This window comes from Lactuca sativa, chromosome 6, assembly GCF_002870075.4.
Source record: "Lactuca sativa cultivar Salinas chromosome 6, Lsat_Salinas_v11, whole genome shotgun sequence".
NCBI classification, from domain to species: domain Eukaryota; kingdom Viridiplantae; phylum Streptophyta; class Magnoliopsida; order Asterales; family Asteraceae; genus Lactuca; species Lactuca sativa.
This window is the reverse complement of record NC_056628.2, coordinates 92,188,523-92,211,884: the sequence shown is the minus strand read 5'-3', so window position 1 is coordinate 92,211,884 and position 23,362 is coordinate 92,188,523.

The following is a 23,362-nucleotide window of genomic DNA, read 5'->3' as shown; positions in this document are numbered from 1 at the left end:
AACCGTCATTGATTTCTTAGTTATATATATCATATATATTTATGTTGGATATAAAAGCCTTCATTTCGAGTTCAATACCTTTGTGTACCAAATGCACGCAACTAACACTTCTATTTAACTATAATAGGTATAGTTAAGGATTTCCGCTTCTTACTATTATTACCATGATACTTACTATAGTTAGTACTATTACGAGTCGATACACGATTAATACTATACAACGAGGGTACTATATTCTATACAAGAGAACACTCAATGCATTATACCAAGAAGTACATTATACACTAATACAAGAGAATATACTAAACCAGAATGTGACATACTACTTCTCGATACGACACCTCATTGTGTTAACACCGTGTAACCAGAGTCTCCTGGAGGGAGAGCGGGCATTATGTGTATAGATCTGTATGGGACAGACACTCCCACATCCCGACTGCTAGCTACAGTCCGCGCCGACTAGGCCCAGGGATGACAAAATGTCACCATACTACATATGACCAGGAGGGTCATCTGTTATTCGATCGTCAATCAGTATGGTTACATACGAGTCCACATTCTAACCCTTTAACTAACACATTATGAATTAAAGGCTAAATAGACTCCCTGAGGTGTATTGTACATTTAATACTACCTGGAGCCTGTATTTTATTACATCCAGCCGGCAATGATGTTGCCGGGGTAAACGTTATTTTCCCAATTACCTTACATGAATGAAGCCTAACGCTATATTTTCATATTAATAATTTCCTTGGGAAAACTTTTACATTTCTAAAGGATCAAACTTACAAATAATCGAGTCTGAGCACAAGACTACTTATATATGCTGGAAAATATAGGATCTTCTGGAGATCATACTATTTTCAAGCTTTGATAACAACTATTTTACAACATGATTGAAAATACTTTTTATACAAGCAACGACACTAGAAACTTATGAACTCACCAGCTTTATGTTGATACTCGTTTTCAAAATAACTTGTATTCTCAGGACAACAATAGACAGGTACTGATGCAACTTTTGAGATGATGGAGCACATACAAGACTCATCTTTTATTTTGTTTATACTTTTGGTGTCTATCAAACTGTACAGAACATGCTTGTAATACAATTATGATATTAATACAATGGATGTCGTTGCTTGTTTTTTACTATTATGCATTGTTATGATACTGTACATGATGTCCTCCACCCCAGAACGTATTCCGCCGTTCTCGGTTTTGGGGTGTGACAGATTGGTATCTGAACTTTGTTTATAGTGAATCAAGTATATCAACCCATAAAATATATACGAACTATAAACACTTCGGGACTAAAACACTCTGACCAAGAAAATATACTTTTAAATACTAAAAGATTTAACTAAGTATATATATACACCCATTAATACAAAGGATCAATATCATACTAGAACAGAACAAGAGTATTAAGATTGTTGAACAACACAATTAGGCTTAGAGACATATAGTCAAATATGGGCAAATGTAGCATGATCAACTACATCTGAACAAGAATACTATAGGAGTATTTTGCATTCTATTAACTACATATGTGAGAACTAAAAGGGTCGTTACTAGTAGGGCAATAGTTGCTAAGTGGATACACCACTGTTACATGTGACTAAGGCACTATAGACTTAGAATCTGTGACCTTTGCTTCATTTCCTGTTATGGTTTGATTGTGGACTTAGAGTAAAGGTCACTTATTCGAAGGTCTATCCTGCTTCGGTTACATGTATTGGTATGCACTATGCAAGTATTGGGTCGGCTAATAACGAGCATCTTATAAGTATCCTAGATTAGTACGTCTATTAACCTTTCTTTCCCCATTCTCGTGTAGATAGCATGGCTGGCTTCCACCATCCCGGCGATCCGTACTATCCAAACCAAGGCATTGGAGGATGGCTCGAAGAGGAGTCAGAAGACGATCACCCGATTCCTTTGGATGATCATCGTGCAGACGGATTTTCGGATAACTCCAGCTCCGAGCCAGAAGTCAATAACCTGCCCCCAGTAGAACAAACCCTAACCCCCATCCGACATTTCAAGGTCCCACTCCCATGTGGGCAATAACCTTGAACCGATGGAGCGATGAGCAGGGTCAGCCCTTACCTTTCAACAGAGACCGAAGCTTCTACAACATAAGAGAGGGAGGTCCGGCGGACCAAGTCTTGCCCATCATGGTCCGTAGGATTGCCAGGAGCGTCGAGCAAGGTCAAGCAGCGATTGGCAGAGTTGTGGAAGTTGATGCCAACTCTAACCTTAACATTGTTCGCATCCGCCGACTGGAAGAAGCCATGGATAGGATGAGGAGGACCAATGCGGCTCTGCAGCAACAGCTAGCTGCATCCCGAACAGAAGTTAGGGAACTCCGAGCACGTTAGAGGGCTCATAAACGACATCTTCAGGAAGTTGTACGCCAACTGGCTGATCTGAGGGTTCGCCCAATGGGTACCCGTCGCCAGTAGAAGATGTCAAATCATCTCTCTCTTTTGTTAACGACTAGCCTTTCCTTTTCTATGCTCGATAGAGCACTTGTCTGTAAACATTCCTAACTTTGAAAGTACTTTACCTAGATTCCTAGACTGCCAACATTTTCCCTTATGGTTTGATGTAAGACCTACTGTTAGGTCACTTTTCCCGAGCTCATATTACATCATTAATACCAGTAATATTGACAGCTACCTACGCTGTTACTATGACTCTATCTGATAGTTGGACGATGTCGATTTAGTCCATGAAATACTCTCATAATATATGCAATTGATCCTTACTGTTGTCATCACCTCTATAAACTTTCAGTAAAAGGCGACTCAAACTCCACCTCCTCCTCCGCAGTTCAATCCGGTGATGTTTCAGACAACTGTAACCGCAACTATGACTGCAGCTCTAGCCCAAATGAATTCTGGCGATGCAAGCGAAGCCGGAATGGGCACCAACTCTAGACACAGTGAAATCCATGCACGTACGCAGGGGTGCAACTATAATGATTTCATGAGTTGCAAACCAACATTCTTCAATGGGACCAGAGGGATCATTGCACTATCCCAATGGATCGAAAGAACTGAAGCTGTCTTTGAAATGTGCTCGTGCTTTGAGGAAGGCAAGATAAAGTTCGCCGCTGCCACCTTTACTGAAAGGGCCCTGACGTGGTGGAACGGCCATGTCAATTCACTCTCTTTGGTAATAGCCAACGCAATGGGCTGGGACACACTGAAGGACCTTCTGAGAAGGGAGTACTGCCCTAGGGGTGAAATCCAGAAACTTGAGGAGGAACTCTGGAACCTCAACATGAAAGGGGCAGACGTAGTGGGTTATACGGCCAGGTTCTGTGACCTGGTAACTATGTGCCCTAATATGATCCCTTCAGAGAGCAAGAAAATTGAACGATACATCTGGGGTTTAATGCCCCCGTATCGAGGGAACGTTTTAGCATCTCACCCTACGACCTTTGACAGCGCCAAGGAATTGGCCCAAAGGCTGATTGATCATGAAACTCCCTCCACTCTATCAACAACCACAACGGATGCCACTGCACCAACCATATCATCCGACAACAAGAGGAAATGGTGGGACCGGAAGAAGGGCAAGTCAACTCAATCATCCTCCAAAAACCAATAGACAGTGGTTTTCCATGTTGCCACTACTCCTGCTACTCCTGTACCAGCCAAAATGTCACACCCCAAAACCGAGAACGGCGGAAACGTTCTGGGGCGGAGGACGTCATGTATAATATCAACAACAATGTAAAGTAGTAAACAAGCAACAACATCATCCATTGCATTAATAAAATAATTATTATACAATTGTATTCTGACAAATTTTGATAAACACTAGAGCATAAATCAAAATGAAAGATAAGTCTTGAATAAGCTCCATCTTCCGTTTTTCCTTGCATCGGTACCTGTCTATGATGACCTGAGGATACAAGAAATTTTGAAAGCGAGTATCAGCTTTAAAGCTGGTGAGATCATAAGTATTAATGTGTCTTAATGTGTGAAAACTTATAATTTCTAAGACTTGACATTGCTTTGAAAGAAAACGAGTATAAGTATGAAAATATTTGTAGCTCAACTGTATATGTTTGAAAATCCCTAGAAATCCCTATGATTCCTATTAGTAACAAAAGGAGTCTTCTACCAAGACTTAACTGTTCTGTGTGTATGTGTCTCTTGTAAGAGTATGTATTTTTCCAAAGTATAACTATCATTACTCAAAATATAGATTGTACATTTATTGTTTAAGTGAAGTTATCACTGAAATATGTACTGGAAAAATTAACGTAGTACTAAATCGTAGCTCTAAAAGGGCTACTATTTATCAACAGATAGCATCTACATTACCGCGCTTCCTATGAAAATTCGCGAAGTGAATGTAATGGGAAAGGAATGGTACTATGGTGTAGTGTCGAACTACAACCGTACCTATTTCCTTAAATCAAGGGTAAACCTACCAAGTACCACAGTATTTGGATATATATTTAGGTATATATATCAATACACCGATACTCAACTTGCCTTATTTGATGGATAAGGTATAACGTGATGTCTAGATCCCAGACTGTTTCGCTCCCCTATCAGAGGGATTTTAGGACCCACACACGACCCCTGCATGAATGCAAGCCGTGAGCACCACATTACCTGCGATCATGTATACTCGATATAACCATCACATTCGTAGTGTGATTTATCAGTATAGTTAGATCCTAAACTGGTTCTGAGCTATAGCCCCTAATGACGTCTATCCTATGTATATGAAAGCGTACTCATGTAAGTGTGAACATGTAATTGTACTTAGGGTGTACTGAAATGTTCTACGTGTGCTAGCTGTAATGTGTGATCTCTTTATCTAGCAAGTATTGTCATGTAAGTGTTCTAGTATAGTTGTATATGTTCTCGTAGTATAGTTGTATATATTCTCTTCCTAGTATAGACTCATGAATGAACTGACTCATTGATCTAGCAGTTGTAATAGTATGATTCTGTGTTACCCCGATGGTAACTTGTTAACGGTGTGTTTAGTACGTATGATTATGGAAGTACTTTTATGTCTATATATGTATATTTGATATATAATTAATATGGAAACGACCTTCGGATGGTCACCCAAAATCCTATCAGACCACATCCAAATCGAGGAAAAGGAAACAAGGTGGATAGCCTTCCTAAGCCCTTTAAACATTATTTATACGTCTATACATATATGGGCATGCAATTTGTAATATAAAAACATAAATAAGTTTGGTAAAACATTTGAAACATAAATATTAGTTTTAAGGAAAGATCGACTTGATGTTAATCTATAAAACCATTTGAAGGCATAAGTTTGATAAAACAATATAAGTATAAGAAACATTTGTTTGAAACACTGTTGTAAATAAGTTTGAAATATGATAAACAGAGTAAGAGGTACAGTGTAATAAGGAGTTTAAAACATATAAAATGTTTATAAAAATCATTTGAAGGAAATTGTTTGGTAAAACGGCTAAATGAGTAGCCAAATCTTTTGATTGTTGTAATTTAATCACATGTGATTGATGTAATAAGTAATATACTCCTACTTACTAATCACATGCAATTGACATAATAAGTAGCATGATTCTACTTGTATCCCCCCCCCATAAAGCATTTAAAAGTAGTTTAAAACATTATTTAAGGGGTATGAACTCACATGAAAGCTTGAAGATAGCGAGATGGAAAACCGGGCAGAGTTTCGTCTCGGGAAACGGATTTTCCTCGGGATTCTCGGGAATCTCGGGAGTAAAATCGACCCTCGGGACTTGAGCAAAAAGACCAGAGCTTCGGGTTATAACGGGCACGGAAAACGAGGCAAGATCGAGAGAGAAATGAGAGAATTGAGCAACTTTTTCGGAAAGCCTCGCATCCTATTTATAGGAAGGCTGAACCGCCTCCGAACGCGGGGCGTACGCTCGTACGCAGCGCGTACGCGTACGTCATGCGTGACCGAAGCCTCGACTGCCTCGGTTCGGATGGGACGGGTTGCTGGGTACGCGGGTCGGATGGGACGGCGGGTCGGATGGGACGTCGGGTCGGACGGGTCGGAGCTTCGAACGGGTCGGACGGGTCGGATTCCTCGGATATTGGCGACGTGGACGATCCGAAGCCCTTGATCTCAGTACGCGGGGCGTACGAAGGTACGCAGGGCGTACTTCGGACCTATCCGATGACTCCCCTTCGGATAATACCAGGAATTTACAATTAAATTTATATTTATTTTAATTAAACTTCTAAAATTCATATCTCCCTCATACGAACTCCGTTTTTGACGTTCTTTATATCCACGCGAAGGTGAGACCAAGATCTACAACTTTCGTTTAGAATCCGTTGGCAAATTCCGAAATTATTTTTATTATTTATTTATTAAAATGACGTGATTAAGGAATTTCTTCTAAAATTCATAACTTTCACATCCGAAGTCAGATTTGGACGTTCTTTTTATGCACGATCATAGATTGAGGTTGTCTATAACTTCCATTTAGATACTTAAGGCTAAAAACTATTGCATCGAAATTTCACGTTTTACGATTAATCGCTGATGCCGGTTTTTCCGAGAATCTTCGGTTGGTCATAACTTCTTCATTATAACTCGGATTTTAGGGTTCTTTATATGTACGAAAACCTTGATACGGTTCCTACTACTTTAATTAACCCAAATAAGATTTTAGGAAAGTTATATTTTGACCTAAATTTGATTGGTTTTACATTACATTGTCTCGAAATATCGGGTTGTCACATCATCCCCCCGTTAAAGGGAATTTCGTCCCGAAATTAGAATTTAAGCAAGGAAGTATGCACGAATAATCGAGTCGTGAGGAGGAAACTTCCTAATCGATTGGTTCTAACGCACCTAAGTGATAACGGGTTCTCGGTTGGCATTCCAACGAACCTTCACTAACTGGCGATGGCGTTTCTTCGTCCGCTTGACCTCTCGGTCGAGGGTCACTATGGTTCTAATACGAAGGCGAGGATCTCGACGAGTGGACTTGCAAGAGTCCTAACGGAAAGGTATGGTTTCACGATCGAGATGCGAAGAGTAGAAAGTACGTTACTGAGTTCGCGGAGTAGGTCTTGTTTGTGTGAGGCACAGGACCGATTCTGATAAGAATCTCGGAGGTCCTGTCTAACTTGGATTTAGATTTCCACGCTTTACGAAGCGTATTAAGCCATTCCCAGAGTGAGTTATCCTAAAGAACTTGGTCACTCACTTGGAATCTCAAAGGTTCCTTTTCTTACGCAACTTCCCAGTCAAAGGCCACCCCTTGCTGGGTCAAATTCGTACGAGTTTCTGTAGCTTGCGAGGAGTTCCGAATGAACTAATGCGGTGGATCGGTAAGACCTAGAATCTGGTGAAAACTGTCGGCGTCTCTGGTGTCGATAATGCTCAACGGTTTTGTCAAATTGAAAGAGTACTCAAAATTTCACACATTACTATCAGTGTGTCCTAGAAATTTGACTCTTCAATTTCAAAACTCGTGCCTAGAGAACTTTGCTAAAAGTTCCACTGTAGGATTGTTACCATGGGCTTTCTTCTTACTACGAGGGTAGATAAGTAAGTCATCTCATGGGGAAAATGACGAATTGATCCAAGTAAGAAAGACGTAACCCTTCATTTAACTCATGAAAACCATGGGCGTATTGGTCCTATCCGAAAGGTATCACTACGAACTCGAAGTGTCCATATCGGGTTCAGGAGATAGTCTTCCGAACATCCTCCCCTAACACTCGAACTGGTGATATTCGGATTCCAGATCCATTCCTGGAAGTAAATTCTTTCCTTACGTTTGCTCAACCATTTTGTATATGCGAGGCAGAGATAACGCTTTCTATGAAAGTTTTGACCAAGTCCTCGATATCTGAGGCACATACGATGCGATTCGTCGATCTCTGGAAGAATATGACCGGGGTTCTCTAGGGTGAGAAACCTAGTCTTCTAATTCTAATTCTATGTGGTTCGCTTAGTTGTTTGCACTGTTCTAGTATCTCCATAGGTGTTTAAACTATAGGGCGATATGTTTTCGGGAGTTGTACTGGGTTCTAAGTTTATTCACATGACGATGTGATTACTCATATACATAGGCAGTTTCTCCGCCCTAAAGTTCATATTAGAATTCATACATGGTATCACCATCACAATTTCGGGTATACGAGTTGCATATAATTAAGGTTGAAAAGGTAGTCGAATAACTGATTCTTCTTTAAGCTCACATCCCATCGGGGAAAAAGAAGTTAAAGTGGAATCATCAATTCTAAACCTGTAGAAGCTTGATTATATATCACTCTTATGTATACCATTCTCAGTGATAGATCAATCATATGAATCCTTGGATTAAACTTGACGTACTGCACGAGTGGTACTTCGGGGATTTCTTTGGCAAGAAAAATAATTAAGGGTACTCCTGGAATGAGTACTTCGGGGATTTCTGATATGACGGCTTCGCTGAAAAAGTGATCTAGAAGAAAGAGATGTACGCATGAAGCTGTTTTCGCATCGATCAAATTGAATCTGATTGTATGATAATGTCGGAATCATACAGAAACTTTAAAGACATTAGAATTAAACATAGACGATTACAGTCAAAACACAACTGTGCAACCATGAACAGAGTTACAGTACTTTAGATTTACCACTAGACTATTGCTGCGAATAAGATATACTACAAAAGACAAGTATACGCAACACGAGAATTCCTATACAGACAGGATCTCGCAAAAGGTAAGACTCTAGTTGCACTAGTTCTAGATAGTTTATAAGTCTGTTACAACGAAACGCCTTAAATACATTAACGTGGTTCCTGAGCAGGCTCTCCTGCAGCTGTGATCCTGGGAATCTTCCCGTCTGCGCCAGGGTTCTGCAATATCGGGCAATCCTTTTTGAAGTGCCCTAACTCACCGCATTGGTGGCATGACTGGCTAGTACCCACATCAATGGAGGAAGTGAAGTGTCGGGTAGGAGTTATGGGAACACGGGTGCTTTCCTTGTTTTCCTTCTTTGGGCAATCTCTTTTATAGTGCCCAAACTCCCCACAGTTATAGCAATCTAGGCTGGCCCTAGTGGTGAAGGTAGCTTTACAGAAACGGGCGATGTGTCCTTTCTTGTTGCAGTTCACGCACTGCAAGACGCGGCACATTCCCTCGTGGTGGAAATTGCACCGGTCGCACTTCGGGAGTGTTCCCTTATATGGTCTGCTCGGTACTGGGATGGCAGAGGTTTGTGGCTGCTGTCTGGCAATTTTCTGAAACCGTTTGCGTCCCACTTTGGCTTGAAATTTTCTTTTCTTGTTCCCTGCTTTCTGGCTTTGCGAGCCTGTGGATGTTACTGTTGGATGACTTCCTGGATGGATATTGCGATTGGAAACTTTATTCCCATTAGCAGCATTGACTGTGCTGTTAGCGCTACGGTGCGCCATGACCGCGGTTACGGCCGCCACTACGGCAGCTGTAACTGTCGTTTGAAAGGTGGCGGCGTCCATCGGAAAAGTAGAGGTCTCGCTGCTTGGCTGGTTGTTTCCGGACGACGCCATGATTCTGTAACATGAAAGAGTAAAGATTTGTAAGCGGTTATGGTTGACCCTGATGTACTTAGATTGTTCATGAAAAGAGTAAGAGTATGATCTCTAAAGTTTTGACCTACATCCCTATGATGCAGTCCTAGTACGGAATGGAAGTATGATCGTAGAATGGTCACAAGACGTTTGTCGTTCGAGATGAGGTATCGTGGGTTGGTGAATAACAAGATCCAACCACTGAAGGAGACTTGGAAGTGTCTCCTGAATAAATCACCATAGTCCAATGACTTGACTAAAGCATGTTTCAGATAGACTCGAATGAAGGTAAGATAAAAGTACTTGAATGAAGAATGACACAGAAGTTAGCCGGCTGTCAATATCTTTGATATTCACGATGTAACGTTTTTGGAAAATGACCTTGTGAAGGTCTTACATCATATCCTCGGAAGATAGTTCCTGACAGCATAAAGACCTAACTAAAGTACTTACGGAATCAAGATAATTTCATAGAAAATACCACATCGGGCATAGACAGAAAAAACACGGTTTCTTGTTATAAGGGAAATAAAGTAAAGCGTCTACTACGGGCGACGGTCATCCCTCTGGTGAACTCTTAGTTCAATCAATTGACGTTCCATTGTCAAGTAGATGTCTTTCGCACACCATGTGGCATACTCGGAGTCCTATGACTTCGGTTCGTGATTCAGCCAGTTCTTGCAGCAGGGTTTCGTGGTTTCTCTCTGATCTCTCGTGAGCATCCTCTAGAAGAAGGGTGTGGAGGGTATGCGTCCTAGCATAGGCGACTTCTTCTGAAATCTGATGTAGGGTTGTCTTGTCTTGAATCTCATTTATGGCCTCTCTGCGGACCAAGATTGGCAAGACTATAACTGCTAAGCCCTCATTGCTCAAGTCGTAAAAGTTTCGGTTGCCAATAAATGGCATGGGCTGATCTCGTTCTTGGCTCCATGTTTCCAAGCATTCCACTCACTCAGGGTCAGGCTATGAAAAGCCGGAAGAGGGTTAGGAATTTGAAATGGGAGCTACTCGGGGTAGGTTCTCAACCTCTGGCTCGGGGTTAGCATCGTACAAAAAGTCTTCATTACGGTGATCATCCAAGGGGATAGGATGATCATTCTCTGGTTCTTCTCCAAACCAACCAGCTATGACTTCATTCGGAAGGTACTGGTTGTCAAGGGAATGGAGTCCAGCTATGATTTTTGTGCGAGAATTTAGGGTAAGAGGATAATTATTAGACGAACTATCTAGATAATTATTTAGAAAACCTTCATTAGTTACATCGCTAATTGTGAAGTGCATACCAGCTATGTGTAATCTAAACAGGATAGACCTTCGAATAAGTGACCTTATTTCCAAATTCACACAGAATAGGGGTAAGGCAAAATTACCACTGATTCTAAGTCTATAACATCCTAATTACATGTAGCCTTAGTGTATCCACTTAGCAACTATCAACTTAGTAATGAGGATTCCGTTTTAATTCCCAAGTATAAAGTACTTATAGTAACACCAATTACTCCTATAGTATTTTTAAATTTTTATGTTATGTTCTAATGTTCTCATTGTGGTAGGGTTGGTAAGATTTTAGCATTGTTGCAACCACACACTTAAACTTAGGCACATGCTAGTCAACCCTCAGATAATATAGGCGATCAGGCTATATCTTCCCAGTTCTGACCATATGTCTCTAAGCATACTTGTGTTGCCCAACAATCGTAATTCTTTTGTACTGTCCTAGTGACATTGATTTTAGTATGAATGCAGGCACGTATACTTACTTAAATGTTTTATTATTTAAAGTATAAACTCTAAATCAGAGTATTTTTAATCCCATTGTATTTATAGTTAGTATATCTTTTATGGGTTGATATACTCAATTCACTATAAACAATGCTCTGATACCAATCTGTCACACCCCAAAACCGAGAACGGCGGAAACGTTCTGGGGCGGAGGACGTCATGTATAATATCAACAACAATGTAAAGTAGTAAACAAGCAACAACATCATCCATTGCATTAATAAAATAATTATTATACAATTGTATTCTGACAAATTTTGATAAACACTAGAGCATAAATCAAAATGAAAGATAAGTCTTGAATAAGCTCCATCTTCCGTTTTTCCTTGCATCGGTACCTGTCTATGATGACCTGAGGATACAAGAAATTTTGAAAGCGAGTATCAGCTTTAAAGCTGGTGAGATCATAAGTATTAATGTGTCTTAATGTGTGAAAACTTATAATTTCTAAGACTTGACATTGCTTTGAAAGAAAACGAGTATAAGTATGAAAATATTTGTAGCTCAACTGTATATGTTTGAAAATCCCTAGAAATCCCTATGATTCCTATTAGTAACAAAAGGAGTCTTCTACCAAGACTTAACTGTTCTGTGTGTATGTGTCTCTTGTAAGAGTATGTATTTTTCCAAAGTATAACTATCATTACTCAAAATATAGATTGTACATTTATTGTTTAAGTGAAGTTATCACTGAAATATGTACTGGAAAAATTAACGTAGTACTAAATCGTAGCTCTAAAAGGGCTACTATTTATCAACAGATAGCATCTACATTACCGCGCTTCCTATGAAAATTCGCGAAGTGAATGTAATGGGAAAGGAATGGTACTATGGTGTAGTGTCGAACTACAACCGTACCTATTTCCTTAAATCAAGGGTAAACCTACCAAGTACCACAGTATTTGGATATATATTTAGGTATATATATCAATACACCGATACTCAACTTGCCTTATTTGATGGATAAGGTATAACGTGATGTCTAGATCCCAGACTGTTTCGCTCCCCTATCAGAGGGATTTTAGGACCCACACACGACCCCTGCATGAATGCAAGCCGTGAGCACCACATTACCTGCGATCATGTATACTCGATATAACCATCACATTCGTAGTGTGATTTATCAGTATAGTTAGATCCTAAACTGGTTCTGAGCTATAGCCCCTAATGACGTCTATCCTATGTATATGAAAGCGTACTCATGTAAGTGTGAACATGTAATTGTACTTAGGGTGTACTGAAATGTTCTACGTGTGCTAGCTGTAATGTGTGATCTCTTTATCTAGCAAGTATTGTCATGTAAGTGTTCTAGTATAGTTGTATATGTTCTCGTAGTATAGTTGTATATATTCTCTTCCTAGTATAGACTCATGAATGAACTGACTCATTGATCTAGCAGTTGTAATAGTATGATTCTGTGTTACCCCGATGGTAACTTGTTAACGGTGTGTTTAGTACGTATGATTATGGAAGTACTTTTATGTCTATATATGTATATTTGATATATAATTAATATGGAAACGACCTTCGGATGGTCACCCAAAATCCTATCAGACCACATCCAAATCGAGGAAAAGGAAACAAGGTGGATAGCCTTCCTAAGCCCTTTAAACATTATTTATACGTCTATACATATATGGGCATGCAATTTGTAATATAAAAACATAAATAAGTTTGGTAAAACATTTGAAACATAAATATTAGTTTTAAGGAAAGATCGACTTGATGTTAATCTATAAAACCATTTGAAGGCATAAGTTTGATAAAACAATATAAGTATAAGAAACATTTGTTTGAAACACTGTTGTAAATAAGTTTGAAATATGATAAACAGAGTAAGAGGTACAGTGTAATAAGGAGTTTAAAACATATAAAATGTTTATAAAAATCATTTGAAGGAAATTGTTTGGTAAAACGGCTAAATGAGTAGCCAAATCTTTTGATTGTTGTAATTTAATCACATGTGATTGATGTAATAAGTAATATACTCCTACTTACTAATCACATGCAATTGACATAATAAGTAGCATGATTCTACTTGTATCCCCCCCCCCCCATAAAGCATTTAAAAGTAGTTTAAAACATTATTTAAGGGGTATGAACTCACATGAAAGCTTGAAGATAGCGAGATGGAAAACCGGGCAGAGTTTCGTCTCGGGAAACGGATTTTCCTCGGGATTCTCGGGAATCTCGGGAGTAAAATCGACCCTCGGGACTTGAGCAAAAAGACCAGAGCTTCGGGTTATAACGGGCACGGAAAACGAGGCAAGATCGAGAGAGAAATGAGAGAATTGAGCAACTTTTTCGGAAAGCCTCGCATCCTATTTATAGGAAGGCTGAACCGCCTCCGAACGCGGGGCGTACGCTCGTACGCAGCGCGTACGCGTACGTCATGCGTGACCGAAGCCTCGACTGCCTCGGTTCGGATGGGACGGGTTGCTGGGTACGCGGGTCGGATGGGACGGCGGGTCGGATGGGACGTCGGGTCGGACGGGTCGGAGCTTCGAACGGGTCGGACGGGTCGGATTCCTCGGATATTGGCGACGTGGACGATCCGAAGCCCTTGATCTCAGTACGCGGGGCGTACGAAGGTACGCAGGGCGTACTTCGGACCTATCCGATGACTCCCCTTCGGATAATACCAGGAATTTACAATTAAATTTATATTTATTTTAATTAAACTTCTAAAATTCATATCTCCCTCATACGAACTCCGTTTTTGACGTTCTTTATATCCACGCGAAGGTGAGACCAAGATCTACAACTTTCGTTTAGAATCCGTTGGCAAATTCCGAAATTATTTTTATTATTTATTTATTAAAATGACGTGATTAAGGAATTTCTTCTAAAATTCATAACTTTCACATCCGAAGTCAGATTTGGACGTTCTTTTTATGCACGATCATAGATTGAGGTTGTCTATAACTTCCATTTAGATACTTAAGGCTAAAAACTATTGCATCGAAATTTCACGTTTTACGATTAATCGCTGATGCCGGTTTTTCCGAGAATCTTCGGTTGGTCATAACTTCTTCATTATAACTCGGATTTTAGGGTTCTTTATATGTACGAAAACCTTGATACGGTTCCTACTACTTTAATTAACCCAAATAAGATTTTAGGAAAGTTATATTTTGACCTAAATTTGATTGGTTTTACATTACATTGTCTCGAAATATCGGGTTGTCACACAAAACATATGTTGGAAACCTACCCAAGTGCACCAACTGCTCATTCCATCATCACAACCCTTGCCGAGAAATGCACTGCACCAACTGCGACCAGAAGGGTCATACCGTCCGGTTCTGCAGATCTCAATCCAAACCCATCAATCATGTTCCCAGTTCCGGAGTGAGTCAAGCATGTTATGGCTGTGGCGAGATAGGACACTTCAAAAGAAATTGCCCGAAAGCTGGGAATGCGGGAGGAACAGGAAGACTACTTGCTATTGGCCACAATGAAGAGGTAGCATACCCCATAGTAGTCACGGGTACATCCCTTCTCGATGACTCTTATGCTTGTATCCTCTTCGATAGTGGAGCAGAAAGAAGCTTCGTAAACAATAACTTTAAACACTTACTTAAATAATCCCCGCAACCATTAGGAGAAACCTTCGTCGTAGAAATGGCTAACGGAAAGACAGAGAATTCTAACAAAATTTACGTAGAGTGTATGCTGTTGCTAGATAATCATTCGTTCCCAATCGACCTTATACCAGTATCGATCAAGAATTTCGATGTCATTGCGGGCATGGACTGGTTGAGTCTCTATCGTGCTGATATCCTGTGCGCCGACAAAACCATCCATCTAAATCTACCGAATAACAAAACCTTGATGATCTACGGAGACAAGCTCAGTACAAGTCTTTGTATCATCTTGAGTATACAAGCCCAAAAGTACTTGCGTAAGGAATATCGTGCATTCCTTGCACACGTCGTCGATACAAGCCAGAAAGCAAAATACCTGAAAGGCTTCCCCATAGTATGCGACTTCCCCGACGTCTTTCCAGAGGAGCTGCCAGGTTTACCTCCCCAATGTCAGGTCGAGTTCAGGATCGACCTAATTCCAGGATCTACCCCTATATCAAAATCGCCCTATCGTCTAGCTCCTGCTGAGATGCAAGAGTTGTCCGGTCAACTTAACGAGCTGCTCGGCAAGGGCTTCATAAGACCAAGCTTCTCACCCTGGGGAGCACCGGTATTGTTCGTAAAGAAGAAGGACAGATCGTTCCATATGTGCATTGATTACAGAGAACTCAACAAGATGATGGTCAAAAATCGCTACCCTCTTCCTCGTATAGACGGCCTATTCGACTAACTGCAAGGGGTGAGTTACTTTTCCAAGATTGATCTTAGGCCCGGGTATCACCGGTTACGAGTGCTTGAGGAGGATGTCCCAAAAACAGCCTTCCGAACTCGTTACGAACATTATGAGTTCATTGTGATGCCGTTCGGACTAACCAATGCACCCACAGTCTTCATGGGCTTGATGAACAGAGTGTGCCATCCTTACTTGGATCAGCTCGTCATTGTCTTCATTGATGACATACTTGTCTACTCTCAGGGTAAGGAGGAACATAGCGATCATCTTCGACGAGTCCTGGAAACCCTATGATCGGAGAAGTTATATGCGAAGTTCTCTAAGTGTGAATTATGGATCCGAAGAGTCGAATTCTTAGGACACGTGGTTAGCGAGGAAGGAATCCACGTGGACCCATCCAAGATTAAGGCTATTGAGAACTGGTCAGCACGTAAGACGCCTACAAAAATTCGTCAATTTCTAGGCCTCGCTGACTACTACCGCAGATTCATTCAGAACTTCTCTCGAATCGCGAAACCCCTTACAACATTGACCCAGAAAGGCGCGGCCTTTAACTAGGGAGAGAAACAGGAGAAGACATTCCAGACCCTGAAACGAGCCTTATGCACCGCACCGATACTATCCCTTCCCGAGGGGACAGATGATTTTGTGGTTTACTGCGATGCGTCCAATCAGGGGCTCAGTTGTGTCCTGATGCAATGAGGTAAGGTCATCGCCTATGCCTCAAGGCAGCTAAAGGCACACGAGGTCAACTACACCATACACGATCTTGAATTAGGAGCGGTTGTGTTCGCTCTAAAGATCTGGAGGCACTATCTGTACGGTACGAAGAGCACAATATACACTGATCAAAAAAGCCTCCAACACATACTCAACCAGAAGGAGCTTAATATGAGGCAACGACGATGGGTCGAGCTACTCAATGATTACGAATGCGAAATTCGTTATCACCCGGGGAAAGTTAATGTAGTAGTAGACGCCCTAAGTCGGAAAGAATATTCTGGTCGAAGGGTCAAATCACTGACAATGACCATCCATTCTCACTTATCCGCACAAGTCCGAGAAGCCCAGATGGAAGCCCTAAAACCAGAGAACGTGTTGAACGAAGCTTTGAGGGGAATGGATAAGAATCTTGAGATCAAAGGAGACGGAGTTTATTGTTTCATGGACCAGATTTGAACCCCAAAGTTCGGTGGTTACCAGGAGGTTGTCATGAACGAAACTCACAAGACCAAGTTCTCCGTTCACCCAAGTTCGGATAAGATGTACCTGTTGGATTAATGTCTAAGTCCATAACTATAATTGGTAAGACTTGACCCGACCCGGCATGGTCCATTTGGGTTGCATGGCATCATGCATTTGGATAGACTATAATGAGAGAAATAACACTTAAGGTTTTTTAATATATTATAATTTTTTAATATATATTAATAAGATTATTAAATTCGTATTGATCAAGAATTAATCTAGAATTAATTAAGTGATCAAAAGAAGACTAATTAAATATATGGGTTGATTGTGTAAATCATCCATACTTGTATAGTGGGCTAATGCTGCATGGATTATCAAGTTGGGCTAAAACCCATAGGATGCTCCATGGTGTATTTGAACCCAGGGATCCAAGGAAATGGAAATCCATGACAATTAGGGTTTACCCTAATTGTAACACTATATAAAGATCATACTCTTGGAAAAAATCGGCCACTAATAGATGTAGAGAAGGGCTAGTCGATTTCAAGTGTTCTACATTTCTCTCAAGGTTATTCCAAAAGCAATTGATGATGTGTGAACCATTTGAGGTGTCACACTTGGGGCACTAGGCACTCAAGCTTCTTGAGAACATTCTACGTTAAAAAGGTATGTATTCTATCTTGTTATATTCATTGTTTTGTATGCTAGATTAGGATAATACCTTGGATGTTCATATTTGCATGTATAATAGAGAAAACATAGATCCAAGGTATTTAGGGTTGCATGTACACTTAGGAGTGTTAGAATGGTCAAAAACCAACAGTACCTTGATCTCAAGAAGTTATATTGGTGGCCAAACATGAAAGCCGAGATCGCTACCTTCGTGGGTAAGTGTCTGACTTGTGCTAAGCTGAAGGTCGAATATCAAAAACCCTTAGGTCTGCTCCAGCAGCCCGAGATACCTGAGTGGAAATGGGAGATGATTTCTATGGATTTCATTACCAAATTACCCAAATCCCCAAGTGGGTACGATACCATTTGGTTAATTGTCGATCGATTGATAAAATCCGCCCACTTCCTGCCAATCAAAGAAACTTTCAAGATGGAAAGACTCACACGAATCTACATCCAAGAGATTGTTCGACTGCATGGTGTTCCTATATCTATTATCTCTGATAGGGATAGTAAGTTCACTTCGAGATTCTGGCAATCACTGCAAAGCGTCTTAGGAACAAGGTTGGACATGAGTACAACCTACCATCCGTAGACCGACGGACAAAGTGAGAGGACTATCCAAACTCTGGAAGATATGCTGCGAGCCTGTGTGATCGACTTTGGTAAGGAATGGGATACCCACTTATCCCTTGTCGAGTTTTCCTACAACAATAGTTACCACACGAGCATCAAGGCAGCTCCATTCGAAGCCCTCTACGGCCGAAAGTGCAGATTCCCTCTGTGCTGGTCTGAGGTGGGTGACACTCAATTAGCTAAAGGACGAGTTCTTGACAGCACTCTCACAGGTCCAGAGATCATTCGAGAAACAACCGATAAGATCGTTCAGATTCGTGAAAGATTGAAAGCCGCTAGAGACTGACAGAAAAGCTACGCAGACAAACGAAGAAAACCCTTGGAGTTCCAGGTGGGAGACCGAGTCCTTCTGAAAATCTCACCCTGGAAAGGTATGATACACTTTGGAAAGCGTGGAAAGCTAAATCCAAGATACATAGGGCCTTTCAAGATCCTTGCTGGAATTGGCCCCATAGCTTACAAACTCAATCTACCTCGCGAGCTTAGTAACATACATCCTACATACCACGTCTCAAACTTGAAAAAGTGTCTATCCGACGAGACTCTTGTAATACCACTCGACGAGATCGAGATCAACGAGAGCCTCAACTTCATGGAAGAACCGGTGGAGATTATGGATCGAGAGGTCAAACGAACAAAACAAAGCCACATCCCTATAGTGAAGGTTCGCTGGAACGCCAAACGAGGACCGGAGTTCACTTGGGAAAGCGGAGATCAAATGAAACTTAAATATCCCCATCTTTTTACTTAGTTATTTGTACTAACTTAGCTGCTTGAACTCTAATTTCGGGATGAAATTCCCTCTAACGGGGGGAGGATGTGACAACCCGACACTTTTACACTGTATAATCGATCCATATACCCATATTTCACTTGAATATAGCATATTTTAGCACAATTTTGGGTCCGCACGAGTGCTTTAGGATTAGTATATCTTAGATATGGGCCTTAAGAAGGGTTAGGAAGGGTGTTGCATCACAAAATCAAGCCAAACACACCAAGAGAGGTGTGTGCGGCCGCACACTAGAGTGTGCGGCCAGCCAACCGCACACCCAACTGCAAACCCCTTCCAGCCTCACACCCGACCCTATATATAGTAGAGGACCCCCCCCCCTTCCATTCACTTTTGGCTGCACCTTCTCTCACACTCTCTACTTTCTCTCTCTAGAAACATCATCCAAGAACACTTAGAAGGTCTCCAAAACGTGAAAAACATCATCTTTCAGCTTGTTATAGAGGTAAAACACTTGAATCTAAGCTTAAAACTCATAGTGTTCTTCGTGTTCTTCACCCCTTGAAGGAGTGCGGCCGCACACCTTCATCAGGTGGCCGCACACACGCAAAACATCCTTCAAAGTGAGGGTATGGCCTCTATAATCGATCTAAGACTTAGTTTGACACTTGAAAAACCCTCAAAATCGACACATAGGACTCAAACAAGGAGTATACGACCGCACACTCCTGTGCACGGCTGCACACACCCTCTGTATGGCCGCATACTCCAGTGTGTAGCCTACGTTAAACAGTGAGTTCATACCCCTTAATTAACCTTTCAAACATTTTTGAATGCTTTTATGGGGGGATACAAGTTGAATCCAACATGCTATAGTATCAATCACATGTGATTTATAGCTTGCAACTAAAAAGGATTTTCGATATTTTTGAATTGCTTTGACAACAAAACTGTTCTAAATGTTATTTAACTCATTTTCCACATAAAAATTTGTTATAAAAACTATTTGCAAACTCTTTCAAACTTCCTTTGTTTCCCCAAATCATATCTACATCAATATATTTATATAAGTAAGACTTGAAGGACTTAGGACTGATAGCTCACCTTACTTCCTGTTCTTGTTTGATTGTGGACTTAGAGTACTTTGTTATCTATCCGACTGTCGTTGATTTCTTAGTTATATATATCATATATTTATTTGTGCTAGATATAAAAGCATTCATTTCGAGTTCAATACCTTTGTGTACCAAAGGCACGCAACTAACACTTCTATTTAACTATAATAGGTATAGTTAAGGATTTCTGCTCGTTACTATTATTACCATGATACTTACTATAGTTAGTACTATTACAAGTCGATACATGATTAATAATATAAAACGTGGGTACTATATGCTATACAAGAGAACACTCAATGCATTATACCAAGAAGTACATTATACACTAATACAAGAGAATATACTAAAACAAAATGTGACATACTACTTCTCGATACGACACCTCATTGTGTTAACACCGTGTAACCAGAGTCTCCTGGAGGGAGAGCGGGCATTATGTGTATAGATATATACGGGACAGACACTCCCACATCCCGACTGCTAGCTACAGTCCGCACCGACTAGGCCCAGGGATGACAAAATGTCACCATACTAAATATGACCTGGAGGGTCATCAGTTATTCGATCTTCAATCAGTATGGTTACATACGAGTCCACATTCTAACCCTTTAACTAACACATTATGAATTAAAGGCCAAATAGACTCCATGAGGTGTATTGTACATTTAATACTACATGGAGCCTATATTTTATTACATCTTGCCGGCAATGATATTGCTGGGGTAAACGTTACTTTCCCAATTACCTTACATGAATTAAGCCTAACGCTATATTTTCATATTATTAATTTCCTTGGGAAAACTTTTACATTTCTAAAGGATCGAACTTACAAATAACCGAGTCTAAGTAGAAGACTACTTATGCTGGAAAATATAGGATCTTCTGGAGACCATACTATTTTCAAACTTTGATAACAACTATTTTACTACATGATTGAAAATACTTTTTATACAAGAAAAGACACTAAAAACTTATGAACTCACCAGCTTTATGTTGATACTCGTTTTCAAAATAACTTGTATTCTCAGGACAACAATAGATAGGTACTGATGCAACTTTTGAGAAGATGGAGCACATACAAGACTCATCTTTTATTTTGTTTATACTTTTGGTGTCTATCATACTGTACATAATAGGCTTGTATTACAATTATGATATTAATGCAATGGATGTCGTTGCTTGTTTTTACTATTATGCATTGTTATGATACTGTACATGACGTCCTCCACCCCAGAACGTATTCCGCCGTTCTCGGTTTTGGGGTGTGACACAACATGTTTTGGTGGTGTCCCCAGTCATGGACTACGGGTAGGTTCGACAAATGGATGATGATCAGTCTTAGGGTAAGGTTTCTGAGACCAGACTGATGGGTTCTCGGTTTCAGGAAGAATAGTGATGGGATGGTTTGTGATTATAGTACTGAGAGTCTTGGTTTGTGTGGTTTTCTCTGGAAGTTGGGTTATGCAGTTAGGGAGAGAAACAAAATTCTTTCGTTTGAGCATTTTCAAGTTATTGGGTTACTTGTTGGTAGTTGGGGGTTTCCGAGTGATCTATCGAGTTTTATTTATAAGATGCCTAGATTTCGAAATGGTTAAAGGGAGTTTATAGAATATGTTGGTGTTGTTTTAGAAATCGTAACTGATACAAATTTCGAGGACAAAATCTAATTTAAGTGGAGGAGAATTATAACATCCTATTTCCTACCATTTATGGGCCATGAGTCAGAAGTCAATTGTGTAAGGCTTTAGGCCTTAAGGAGGCAAAGTTTAGTCCTTGTGGAAGGAGGTGATGTTAGTTAAGAGATTTTACCCGTTAATTGTGGTTTGGGTCGAAGGGTAGAAAGGGAAAAGTCGTAGGTCGGGTTCTTGAATGAAATATGGATTTTTAATCAAGAAGTTTTCAGTCCAATATATTTAGATAATATTGTGGAGCTCTTCAATACCTTTCCATGGATATAAAGAATGTTGAAAACGGAGTTGGAACGGAGAAGTTATGACCGTTTGAAATTAGACGTTTTCTGGGTTAATTGTGTATGGAGGGCGTACCGGGAGTACGCAGGGAGTACTAGGATATCCCTAGGACGTTAGGCTTACTCAACATATACGTTGGGCGTACTAGGGCATCCCTAGTATGTTGGGAGTAACTTGAGTACACAGGGCGTATGCGATTAGTGCCCAAACCCTATTTTTCGTGGTTTGAGCCCTATTTAATCTCGTTAACTTCCCCACCCCCACTTCATTCTCAACCTCCATGTAACACCTTTCTTATTAAATAAATAAATAAATAGAAAAATTATTGAATGAATAGTAGCCCTAAAATCAATAATATTATAGCAAGGTGTTGGTCTCGAGGAGTTAACGATCACAATTTTAGAAGTTGGGGGTTAAAAGTGTAAGTTTCAGATTGCTTTTGTAAATATTTACGAAGCTATGGACTACTTGGTAAATTATTGGGACTTAATTTGAAGAGATTTTGGAGGTTAAGGGGCTCAATGGTAACTGTTGGACTATATATGAAAGGAATTTTGGGAGCAGGGGTATGAAGGGTAATTTATGGGCATTATTTGAAAGGAATTAGGTTGGAGGGGCTGATAATGTAAATATGGGAAAGTTGTTCATAGTTGGGAATATAACCTTCACCATGTCACAAACCCTAACCCTAGGGAAAGGATGCGGCCACCACCACCACCCTTATCTCTCCCCTACCGGCGCCACCACCATGTTGTTTCTGATTAGCAAACGATGACAAGGACCACCAGACTTCTGCCATCCTTATTCCTCCTTTCGTTTCTGCCACCGGTAGCCGTTGTTAGTGTCGCTGTCTCTCTTGACCTCCAGCCGCTTCCTTACCAATTAAATTCGAAGTAGACCACCGATGATAGAGCCGATAATCACCAACATTCACCGGTATCATTGCTGACGGCGAAGACGTTCCATGCTACTATTTCATTGCCACTGAATCGCCGAAGCCACCACCGTGAACCTGTGCTGACCGTTTCCATTGAAGACCAAGATGTCTCCGCTTCTGTTGTGGCAGAGGACGAAGATTGACGATGGGATGTCGGGAGTGAGGAGGGGCAAGCCACTTCCGCCGTTAGCGGCTGCTGTGACCGCCTTCTAGCTCCATCCACCGTTGATAACGTCGATTGTAGGCTCTATTGTTGTTGCCGTTCCGCCGTACGCCACCATAAGGTGCGTGGTCGTGTTCATTTCCAAGCAAAAGACTTTTTTTGTGTGCTTGTTTCAGTTTGTAGGTGTGTGTTGCTTAGCCGAACTTCACAAGAAAAGCCACCACCACCATCGTGAGGTAGTGGCTGCCACTTTATACCACTGCCGGCCACCACAAGGG